This window comes from Neophocaena asiaeorientalis, unplaced genomic scaffold (assembly GCF_003031525.2).
Source record: "Neophocaena asiaeorientalis asiaeorientalis breed wild unplaced genomic scaffold, Neophocaena_asiaeorientalis_V1.1 scaffold268, whole genome shotgun sequence".
Lineage (NCBI taxonomy): Eukaryota > Metazoa > Chordata > Mammalia > Artiodactyla > Phocoenidae > Neophocaena > Neophocaena asiaeorientalis.
The window spans coordinates 9,598,598-9,611,813 of record NW_020173979.1 but is presented as its reverse complement, the minus strand read 5'-3'; positions in this window follow the sequence as shown (position 1 = coordinate 9,611,813).

Here is a 13,216-nt window from a genome sequence, read left to right as displayed (position 1 = left end):
AAATTACTTCCAACACTACATAATTCAATAACTTCCTAGTCACCTCTTCAGTACTGCTTCAGGGTAAAAGTTGATCACATGCAGACCTACTAGAGAATGGACTTGAGGATACGGGGTGGGGGGGAAGGGTAAGCTGGGACAAAGTGAGAGAGTGGCATGGACATATACACACTACCAAACATAAAATAGATAGCTAGTGGGAAGCAGCCACATAGCACAGGGAGATCAGCTTGGTGCTTTGTGACCACCTAGAGGGGTGGGATAGGGAGGGTGGGAGGGAGGGAGATGCAAGAGGGAAGAGATATGGAGACATATGTACATGTATAACTGATTCACTTTGTTATAAAGCAGAAACCAACACACCATTGTAAAGCAATTATACTCCAATAAAGATGTTAAAAAAAAAAGTTTATCACAAACAGAACCAGATTCTATATTGACAGGAATCTTTCCTATAAATCTGATCCATTAATCAGATCACTTCAATTGTAACAATAGGACAGTTCTTTTAGAGGGTTATACATGGACTCATAATATTTTAAACCTAATATGACATTTTGTATACAAAATAGAATTTTAATTCTTAGCCCTCAACTTATCAAACCTGTCTGTCTCCCAGCCTTTTCATTGTGGAAAATTGCATCAGTATTTGCCCTTTTGCTTAGGGCAAAAATATAGATTATCCTTGATTTCTCTCACCCTCATACTATCATTATGCTCTACAGATTCTACTTTCAAAATATATGCTAGATCTGACTATCAATACTTCCCACCATATCCACAGTAATGCTAAGTTCAACCCATCATCTCTTGCAGGCAATATTGCAGTAACACCCAAACTTATCTTCCTACTTTTAATCTTAACTCTTAACATCTTTTCTTCCCCCCATAGAACAGCTAGAATGAGCCTTAAAATAATGAAAACAAATCGTGTTCTTCCCTACTGAAAACCTACCCTATAGATCTCTATTATAGTTACAAGGTAGACTCCTTATCATGGCCTACATTATATAACCTCTCCTAGATCTCTGGATATGTTTTACCTTACTCTTTACACTATATCCACATTTTAAGCTATTTCTTTCTTTCTCAGGCCTTCTGCATTCACAGTTCCAGCCTGCCTGTAATGTCCTTCTGCATCATCTTTGCATAGCTTACTTTAGTACCTTCAAGTCTCTGTTCAAAAAATCATCTCTAGGAAGGGACTTTCCTTGCCTATCATTTCCAAAGGTATGCTGGTAAATTGGCTCTCAGACAAGGGGTGGGAGCTATGATTTATAGCCCTTGCCAATTTCCATGAGATGACTTAAAAACCTACTTGTAAAAGTTCTGAATATTTCACAGTAAACTCTCTTGAGCCAGTATGAGCTACATCAGAAATAGCCAGCTCCCCTACCTCAAGTAAGTGCAGGTGAAAGCTCTTTGTTATACAGATAAAATCACCCTAACTTAAAATATATATATTTACATATGGTTGAAACACTGCTAAAAAATCTTGGTGTTCAGACTTGTGTGATATAACCCAGTTTTTATTACTTAAAGTCTATCAAGGGTTCACACTTGCTCACTTAAATCTGATGATGATTAGCTTATTATGTCCAAAAGCATCATCTCTGTAATAGTTACATAGAATCTCCTTAACAAAATAAAGGACATTTTGAAATCATTTTCTGCAAAGCCAACCCTAGTTTGACAATAAGTTTTATTGCCTTTGAATACCTTCTCCCGTAATAGAGCCAAATGGATTTTCCATTATTGCAGACTATGCACGTAATATCAGCAGGGTAAAATGGTGATTCTAAAGAGAGAGTAAATAGTCAGTGACTCAATGTCCCCACTTAAGAAGTAAAACAATTATGTTTCCCTGTCTCCCTCCTGAGGCCAGGGAATGATCTATTTGGAATTGCTTGTAGGTAATGAAAAAAATCCTCTGAGTATCTGAGATTTCCAGCCTCGTTTCATTAAGTACCTCCTGTTTGAAAGAGTTTTTGGCAATTTACCTTCATGAATTGCCAACTTTGAGACCTGAAGAATTCTGTTCTGAAACGTGCTCTTTAGTGACATTAAAACATTCAGCTATATGTGTTCACCCTGCCTCAAAACTGTGACCTTTCCAGGGGTATTTGAAATTTGGCTAGTTTTCAGTTATGCTAGGCATTTTGAAATTGGCAAGGACATTAAACTGTTACCCAGATTCTTTTTTCCTCACTGTACATAAACAATAAAGTTGGCACAGCATTTTATTCTCAAGAAAATTATCTAACAGTGTTTCCTTAGTCCCAATTTTGCTGTTGCCTTAATAACATTATCACTAAAAGAATTTTCTGGTTGTTCTATAAATACAGAATAGTAAATCCTCTTTTCAACTACTAATTTTGGATTGTTTAGAAAAGTGTGCTGTTGAGTGCTTTTTTTTTCATGAAAAATAACTGATTTGAGCCTCAATTTATACATTTTAGAAATGAGCATGTCCACCCTCTACCACAAATATTCTTTGACATGTTAATAGTCACATTTTGGAGCCTATAATGATTCACAGAGAAGGTCACAAGATAAATCTCTTCGCATTTCTATCTGCCAAGAAGAGAGTTCTGTTTATAAGGTCTCATCATGGAAACTCAGGGTAAATCCAGCTTCAAACAGAGAATAATGTTTGCTTCACGACAGGGATTCAGAAGCTGCTACTTCCACATTTACACAAAACAAACTACAGACAAGTCAGAACTGCAGTCCAAGCAGTGACCTCTATCTGAGCCCCCATAAAACAGATAATTCACCTCTGCCCCAAGCAGGCGACTGACTTTGGAGATATGTGATGCTGACTGCATGCAGATCTTCTCAGCAAATCCACTCGTAGCTATGACTTTCCTCTCTGGAAAGAGAAATGCTCAGTGGAAATTTAAACATACCCATTTTGGATTTCCTGAAAGATCAGTTTGCTTTATAGAACTATCTGCTCACATGACAGTTTTTAAATGTTGGTGCTCAAATCAAGGTTTCCTGGCTAGAGATTGAAAGCTGATATTCATACCTAGGTCTAAAGGTGTTATGGTAGTTTTTTGTTTTTCCTCCTAATGAGTTGAAAACATATTTATGTGTCAAAATATTTCTAATCAATAAATACTGTTTTAATTGTATGATGTGCTAGCAAAGATAACTACTTCCAAGCAGCATTTGGATAAGTCAATCGTGGAATTACGAACAAGATAATGGTTTCTGTATAAAAAGTTGGCATATGACTTCTCCACATATGCATACTCCAGCCACAAAGAAATAGTTATATTTCAGCATTGTACCAATACTTCTCTTTCATAAAAAAGTTTTCATATTTACTAAGCAGTCTAAATTACTGCAATCTTTGTGCTTCTTTTGTTTATAAATTTAGAGATGCTTGGCTTTTTTAAGTAAGAAGGCTATAAAATAATTTTGAGTTACAATTTATAGATAGAAGTGAATGCCACTCAAGTTGAATGTAAAGGGAGGATTCACTAGACTGTAAATCCTTTGAGGGGAGTAACCATGTCTTTATAACACTTATGAACTGTTTTCCTCTCTGTTCTTCTGCCTACTGGGCACAGTACAAGCAAAAGGCTGTATACTCAATGAATTTTTGAGAGATGAATGGAAGCTTATGGTTTATTGTGACCTACATCTGAAATTTGATCAACCTTTTAAGTTTGGATTCCATGTAGTGGTGCTAGAAATATCCTGCCAACTTGGAAGTCAAATAAAATGAATAAGTATCAGTTGATAAAGTGGATAAATCCTTCACAGATTAAAGTGGGACTGTTACTAAAGCCAGATGAGTGAACACTGAATACACATATGTATAGCAGAAGCCAACTGGAACTTGAAGTTAAATGTCTTACAACCAGCTTGGCCAATGTGGTTAAAACAGACCATCAATCCAAAATGATCAATGCCAGATCCAGTTGGCTTTAAGTGAATCATGCCACTCAGTAATGTGAAAAATATCTCACTGGTAAATTTAATTCTACCTAAATTTTATCTACTGCTTCATCAAATTTAAATATTATTTTAAGTAATATAAATATAATTGTGTAAATATAGTGATTATTGATATTTTCCCAGTGACAACATTCACATGGATCTTGTTAAGCTGTAGTGCATAGCTGAAATACTACAGGTCTGAATAATTTTTAGTTCACTATACGAAAGTTTGCAGCACAATCTCTGGGCCCAATATAGACATGTCGTAAGGGAAATGTCTGCCCAGAAGTGAAATATTTGATGTACTCCCTTGATAGGGCTTATGTGCTTTATGGGAAATGACTGCTTATATTTTTGAAGGGGAAAAATATGTTTAGTAGATATTTGAGGTTCAAGAAACATTGAGATTTCTTAAAAATAAGTGCACCAATATTTCTGTTGTTGTAGATATATATCTAATATATATATATATATATATAGCTACTTATTTAAAATCGAGTAGTTTAGATGACTACCTAAAATTGGAAATAAGAGCAAGGCTTACTTTGAAAAATCCAAGCTAAGGGATAATTGCAAAGTTTGTGATTATGTCTGTCAGATTTGGTCTTGAGAGATTAATGTGCTCTTTTACAAAACAAAGTGAAGTGAAATATTGGAGCAATTGTCAATATATAGATCAATAGTGGGGGAAAAGACAAAACTGGTGGAGGAAGTGCTATGTCAGCATTCAAGTCATCTGTAGAGCTTTTCCAAAGGATTTATCTCCCTGGGCTTTTCTCCTTCAGATATGATTCAGAAAATTTTGGTTGGTCATGAAGAGAGATATTGTTAAAAAGTGATTCTGAAAATTTCCTTCCACCTTCAACTTAAGTAACAAACCCTGACCTAAAGATGATAATAGTAGTTAATATAATAATTAAAAAATGACAACTGATTGATGCTTCTGATTTTGTTTATTCAGATAATTTTTCTATAATAACATTTTCCAAACTAGCTAACATAAAATAATGTTCCAAAGGATATAAATATAACTATCTCAAAAATAAAGAGAAACATAAAGAGATAAAGTACCATATTCAAATCAGTTTTGGTAATATATAATAAACAAAATTAACTAGTTTTTTTTTGGTACTTCTCAGAACCTGTAATATGCAAAGGTGTATTGTGAACCTCTCAAGCAGAAAAATAGTAAACAACATATGCTAAAACTATTTGACCAGAATATATTTTTTATCTACCCTCACCTTCATCATTATTATCATTCAGAATAATGTAAATTGGGATAGTTTGAACATATGTTCAGCATATTTATTTAACATATATTGTCTCAGCATGTATAGTTATATCCTGGCATTCAATCTTTTGCTATCCAGAGTGTGAAAATAAGATTAATGTTTCATTCCTGTGTACTGCATGTTATTGTAAGCCTTCAAAGGTGGTTGCCTGGTGTTTGAAAAAAAGGTTCCAATGTTTGAGTGTAAAAGATAGGTGCACTTTTAGAAATCATTTCTTGATTTCAAAGAATGACCAGTCTGGAAAAAAAATAGGACAGCTAGAGGCAAGAAGCAAAGTATTTGATAACTGGAGCAGAAACAAGCAAGTAGTAAAATTATTGCAAATTACGGCTCATTCTTGGAGTAGTAAAATTATTGCAAATTACGGGTCATTCTTGGAGTTAGCTTCTCCGAAGCTTGTAGCCAACATGTGTAACCCCTCTCTGGCCACAAGGTAAGACTTTTTATTAGACATTTGTTTTACCAATATACCTCAGCTCTGTCTGAATAATTTCCTATGTATAATTTAGATAGAGGTGCAGAATCAGAAGAGACTGAGATGGAGGTGCTTGTGAGCTAGGTGGAAATCTAGCATGAGGGGATCTGAGAAGGTGAGAGAGTAAAAAGTAGAGGAAAGTAACCATTTTCTATAAGAACATGGAGACAGAGGTCACCTGTGACTTGACAAAAATATCTCAATGCACTGAGAGAGACTGAAACCAGATTGGAACAAGAGGAAGTGGAAACTGCAAAACTGCTTTTTTTTTTTTTTTTAAGAATTCTCTTTAAATACTTCTGTGCTTAAACAGTTCAGTGATATTAATTATGTGGGGATTTTAGAGGCAGATAGGAAGGAGCCACCAAAACGTTGGGGACAACTCTTTCAGTATTCTGGTTTACTCAGATAAATATTTTAAAAGTATAAAATGGACTTTGGGCAATATTCAATAACACTTATTCATTAGAAATACATATATTATATATATAAATACTATATATATATATTATATGTGTGTGTGTGTGCATACTAAAATATTATGCTCCCAAAATATATTTTTGACAACTTTGTTGTAACACCACTTTTATGAGAACGGTGATTCTTGTAGAAATGCAGTGAACCATGATTAAGGCAGAAGACAGTGAAGAAGAAAGATAAAGAATATTGTATGAATTGAATCAAGGTGGACCAGGAACCCTCTGTCACTCAATTTCTTCATCTATCAAATGAGGATAATACTAGTTCCCAATTCATAGGGTTCTTATGACAAGTCTATGTGCTAATACCCGTAAAGTCCTTGGATAGCTTCTGGCTTATAATAAGTGCTCAATAAATCTTAGTTACTATTAAATGCTATTAACTATTATTATTATTGGTGCTTTTCTTATAACTGTCTGATATCAGTGGCAAACATGTAAACAAATATATAAATAGTTTCAGAAAAGGATAAGAATCATTAAAATATACAACTATAAAGAGATAGAATGGTGACAGGCTACTTTAGTGAAGGTGATGTGGTCAGGAAGTGATCTCAAATGATTTGTAACAGAATTATTATTTTTTTGTTGAAGTATAGCTGATTTACAATATTTTGTTAGTTTCAGGTGTACAGCAAAATGATTTGGTTATATGTATATATATGTATACATCTGTATTCTTTTCTTTTCCACTATAGTTTATTACAAGGACTGGCTACACAGTAGGTCCTTGTTTTTATCTATTTTATATATTGTAGTTTGCATCTGTTAATCCCATACTCCCAGTTTGTCCCTTCCCCTCCCCCTTTGGTAACCATAAGTTTGTTTTCTATGTCTATAAGTTTGTTTCTGTTTTGTAAATAAGATCATTTGTACTACTTTTTAGATTCCACATATAAGTGATATCATATAATATTTGTCTTTTTCTATCTGACTTACTCCACTGAGTATGATAATTTCTAGGTCCATCCATGTTGCTGCAAATGGCATTATTTTATTCTTTTTTATGGCTGAGTAATAGTCCATTGTATATAAGTACCACATCTCCTTTATCCATTCATCTGTCGATGGACACTTAGGTTGCTTCTGTGTCTTGGCTATTGTAAATAGTGCTGCTATGAACATAGGTATGCGTATATCTTTTCAAATTAGAGCTTTTGTTTTTTCCGGATGTATGCCCAGGAGTAGAATTGCTGGATAATATAGTAACACTATTTTCAGTTTTTTTGAGGAACCTCCATACTGCTCTCCACAGTGGCTGAACCAGTTTACATTCCCACCAACGGTGTAAGAGGGTTCCCTTTTCTCCACACACTCTCTAGCCTTTACTATTTATAGACTTTTTGATAATGGCCGTTCTGACCAGTGTGAGGTGATACCTCATTGCAGTTTTGACTTGCATTTCTCTAATAATTAGTGATGTTGAGCATCTTTTCATGTTCCTGTTGCCCATCTGTATGTGTTCTTTAGAGAAATGTTTGTTTAGGTCTTCTGCTGATTTTTCGATTGTGTTGTTTGTTTTTTTGTTATTGAGTTGTATGTGTTGTTTGTATATTTTGGAAATTAAACCCTTGTCGGTCGCATTATTTGCAAATATCTTCTCCAATTCTGTAGGTTGTCTTTTCATTTTGTTTAAGGTTTCCTTTGCTGTGCAAAAGGTTATAAGTTTGATTAAGTCCCATTTGTTTATTTTTGCTTTTTCTGTGTAGCAGACTTATTTTAATACACATGATATCAAGAATTGCCTACTGGACTAAAGTTTAAACAGACTTTAAAGTCTGGTCTAAAATTTAAACAGAATTAGAAAATAGGTGTTATTCTCAATGTGTTTACTATTTGTATATTTAAATGGTATTCTAATATGTCCTTGGATATAGTTGGTACAGATATTGAATAGTAATCTCAAGAACAATTATAATGTTGAAGAGTTTAAAATGAATATGTTAGCTGTCCATAGAAGTGTGGAGACATCAATTTTGTTTCAATTTTATTGTAATGTGGATGAAAAGGGAACAGTGAAGCCATCTATGGGATTAAAGCGTTTAGTGCACTAGTTGTAAAGCCATGGAAGGAGCTCACCATTTTATCATACCATTAGGTACAAATGAACAAGATATTTACTATTTCATAGCCTAGCATGTTTCAGATAGACTCAGCCTAAATTTGTGTTTACTCAGTAAAAAGTTCAGTTAAATTCCTCACTTTCACATATTTTGGGGCCAAATATACAGCAAATAATATTCATGCTTTTTAAATATTTTGAGGTTTGAATTCACTGGTTTTGTTTTCCAAAACAAACCCTATGAATTGGTTTTGTTTTGTATTCCATAATTAATCCCATTAATTATCTTTTAAAAACGAATATAGCTAACTTAGAGTTAGGGAGATTCATTCTGAATAGTCAATAAGTAACATATAAACCACAACCTCTTTTTAATATTTGGGAAATGTGAGCATGATAATAATGAACATACTTATCTGTAGAATAGTCGAAGAAATCTATTCTACAAAGAGCAGGATTCATAATTACTTAGAAATACAAATGTTAAGTTGGAATAAAAATGTCTCAGCAGTTTAATTTGGAAATGCGTATGTATAAGTTCTTTCTTGTTTTTATAAATAACTGACTATTTTGATGGTTTCAAGACACGGTTGCGTAATAATTGCATGTCTATCATGATTGAAAGCATGAGTAAAACAAAATCTATGCAAGAAGGGGCACACCCCAACCCCTCAGAATAATTGCACATTCTGTCATGTCTGATTGCTTAAGTAGTACAAAAAGACAAGGGCAAAAATAGACTGCACCAGTCAGTCATACTCAGAAAAATTTGAAATTAAATAACAGTAAATGAATACTATTAGAATACTCTCATATTTTTCATGGGTTAAAAAGAATAAACAATGCATATATGCTTGCTTTACTTATTAGCTAGTATTATGACTGATACCCTACTAAAATTCAAGAGTTTCCAATCAATGAATCTTAACACTGCACTGTAAATTTTTGCTATGAAGAAATTTGAGATAGTCTCTAACTTCAAGGAGTTTATAGTTAATTTAAAATACAATTTTAGTCTTCAGCATTATGTGAATCCTTTTAAAATTAGCAGAGTGTTACATTAGGCTAATTAAAAAGTAATTATTATGACTGAATTCTTAGAAACTATAGCAACAGGTGTTTCAGAAATGGAAGGGAAATTGTCCATACACATATGTATACGAGCATAAACTTATGTTATTGGAACACTACTGATATTTAGAGTTGAAGCCCAAAGATAAAATAGGGTATTTGGACTATGTTTAAAACATCTCTCTTCTATTTTGATGATTAGAGAAATACAGTCATAAAGTATAATCTTGTTTTGTTTTTAAAAGCACATAAAGGAAGAAAATACTGCTAATACTGTCACCCGAATAAGTTCAGTTTTGTGAAACGACATTGATGTTTTCTAGTAAAGAAATTGCCACCCATTGTGTTTTCAGAAGCAGAAACAATATTTATTTGGCTTTAACTTTTCTTATATAAACTTGCCACATGTGAACATATTCTAACTTTATACCCCAGTAGTGGAACCTGCATGACAGAGTATTGCAAAAAGAAATGTGCAATATTAAGTGAATAAGAGCAAAATGAAAATCTCCTTCTGTGCTTTCCTTGATCCTTTGCTAAAAGAGAGTCTACCATCTATCTCAACTATCAGTAGACTTCTGTCACTTCTGTATTGGGATGGAGCCAATTCATAGTGTTTACCTTGACAAGATAGAGTAATGGGTCTAAAGTGTAGTAGAAGACCCAAATCATGATCTAAAAGAGTCTATAAAATATGACTAGGAAGAAAGAGAGCATTCACTTAAAACTGGAACACCCAAACATCAAGTAAGAAGTGTACCCTAAATGCACTTGGGCCAAGGGAGAACAAGAAGCTGAGTAGAGGTCTTCACAGAAGAGCTTCTAGATGTGGCTAGATTTTAGCTGCCTTTTAAAACAGGAAGCCACCTGAGTTCACATGGGATTAAGCTTCCCTAGAATCCAGGCCAAGGAAAAATTATATTCAAACATATGGATATAGAAGTGAGGCAAGCAGTTTGCATAAAGGATAGCAAGCTAATTAGAGTTGCTGTTAAAGGGGCATTGTAGAGAAGAGAAATATGAATCCAGAAACGAGAAATGTAAAGCCATTTGAAGAACTCTGAGAATATAAATAATAGTAACAATAGCAAGGGTTTAGCTCTTTGACATGTGGGAACAGGTTCACATGCATTGTCTGATTTCATACACATACAGACTTCTGAGACAGAAACGTGACTACCATTTCACTTTTCAAAGAGCTCTAATGCTCCTTCCTCTTCCATGAAATGGAAATAACATGGTACCTGTCTCTCTGGACTGCTGTAAAAATTAAATGAGATTATTCATGTAAACAGCATATCAGGGTGCTTGGTATATTTCAGGTGTTCAATAAATAATTCTGATATTAAAAGGAATAAAGTAGAAAGAGTTTAAAGGTATTTTCCCAGTGGTGCATAGCTAAAAAGTAATAAGACTAAGACTGTATTAAAGCCTTTGACTCCACATTGATTTTTTTCTTATATACTGCACTTCTATTTTTATATGGAAGATCCCAGGCTTACAAAATGAGGTTTAGTTTGGCTAATATGAATTTCTCAATTTGTAAATTTTATTAAAAGAAAAGAGAACCTTCTTGTTCTTGTTTTCAAAAAACATCTCAAGTTAATCTCTATTATAAGCAAGATGCAAATCAACCCAAAGGAAAATAGCATCATCTTTGTGAATTTTGGATTATCCAGTCAATTAAGAGTCTTCTCAACCATGATAGGACCGACCCCCTCCCTCTCCATTTCTACCTGGTTGAGTCTCAGGTCTAGGAGGCATATCTATTGCCATGGCAACATTGGAAAGAGGTATGAGGTACTTGGTGGTCATTGTTCAGCTGTCTCCTCTGAACTCCTTGTACCCCATCTGATGAGCAGTCCACAGTGGTGACTGTAATCTCCAGTTAGTGATCCTGGGGATTGTGCTGGACTACAGGTTTTTTTCTCAGCTGCTGCCAAGCACCTCCTAGAGAAGCATGGGAACATCTTAATGCTCTGTTGGAGGCACAGAAAGTCTTTAAAGTATCTTCGCCTAGGCGTGCTTCTACACCATCCATCACTCTAAGTCACACCACTGTCTCTGTTCACCACTGTAAATCTTTATGCTAATTTTTTAACTGCTGAGTGAAACACAATTTCTCTCTGCGGTTATGTTCCTGAAACTGCCTGTGGTTTCTGTTTTTGCCCCATCTCACTGGCTAAGTAAGACAAGGAGTAGGTAAAGGCACACAGGGCCCCTTCTAGAGAAGCACAATGGGGTGTCTCATGCTTCTGAAATGAAGCAGAATACAGTCCAGAAACAAACCTATAATAAAATGCTCAATTGCTTTTTGAGAAAGATACCAAAACAATTTAATGGTGGAAAATGCAGCCTTTTCAATAAATCATGCTAAAACTAGGTATATGTATAAAACATAAATAACTTCAAACCCTATTTTACTCCATAAACAAAAATTAATTTGAGATATATTATAGACCCAAACATAAAAGAAAATATCTTTGCTTTTGAAAACTATTTTTGAGACTGGAAAAGATTTCTTAGATGAACACAAAAAGTACTAACCATTAAAAGATGCCTAGCTTCCCTGGTGGCGCAGTGGTTGGGAGTCCGCCTGCGATGCAGAGGACGCAGGTTCGTGCCCCGGTCCGGGAAGATCCCACATGCCGCAGGGCGGCTGGGCCCGTGAGCCATGGCCGCTGAGCCTGGGCGTCCGGAGCCTGTGCTCCTCAGCGGGAGAGGCCACAACAGTGAGAGGCCCGCGTACCGCAAAAAAAACCACCAACAACAACAACAAAAGATGCCTAAAAATGAATTTTTTTAACCAAAATTTAAAGAATTTGCTTATAAAAACAATAAGACAATGAAAAGGCGATTTATGTACTGATAAAAAGCATTGGCAATAAATGTATCTGACAGAAAAGGTATTTAGAATATACAATGAAGTTCATAACTGAATAATAAAAGGCAACAACCCAATTAAACTGAACAAAAGATTTGAAGAGACAATTAGTACAAAAAAAATGCATAAGACAAGATTCTTAATAGCGTTACTCATTGGTGAAATGCAAATTAAAATTACAATGAGACACTGCTACATATATAACAGAATGGATAAAACTGAGGAGATTGGGCTTCCCTGGTGGCGCAGTGGTTGAGAGTCCACCTGCCGATGCAGGGGACACGGGTTCGTGCCCCGGTCTGGGAAGATCCCACATGCCGCGGAGCGGCTGGGCCCGTGAGCCATGGCTGCTGAGCCTGCGCATCTGGAGCCTGTGCTCTGCAACGGGAGAGGCCACAACAGTGAGAGGCCCGCGTACCGCAAAAAAAAAAAAAACAAAAACTGAGGAGACTAATGCCAAATGTATCTGTGGATGTGGAGCAACTGGAATTCTCATACAGTATTGGTGTATGTGTAACAGAGAAAAAAACACTTTGGAAAACAGTTTAGAGTCAGTCCTTGGGATATTTCTGGCCTGCTGGAAACACTAACAATGAAGACTCCCACCAGGATACTGAAGTTTACTGGGAAGCATACCTCTGGGCTGCCATTGAAACGTACTGGGAGACTTCCCAACAGTATGCTGGAGAAACTCACTGGAGACTGCACACCACTGGATGTCCTGCTCATTTTGCAGTGCCTCTTCAGTATTATCTATTAGTCTAACATTGTGCCAGATACTAAAGGAGAGATGTTTACAGGATCCAACTTCAGTTGCACAGACTTGTGCAAAGAAGAGTAGATGTGGAGCTAAGCTAAGCAGCAATAAGTTGTTAATTGACACATGTCAGTTTTTGCCTTACCAATCTCTTCCTCTCCTGTGGCCAAACAGCATGGAAAGTTGAATCATACCTTAAAAACAATTTACTAAAAAAAAAAAAAAAAAATTTACTGATTTGA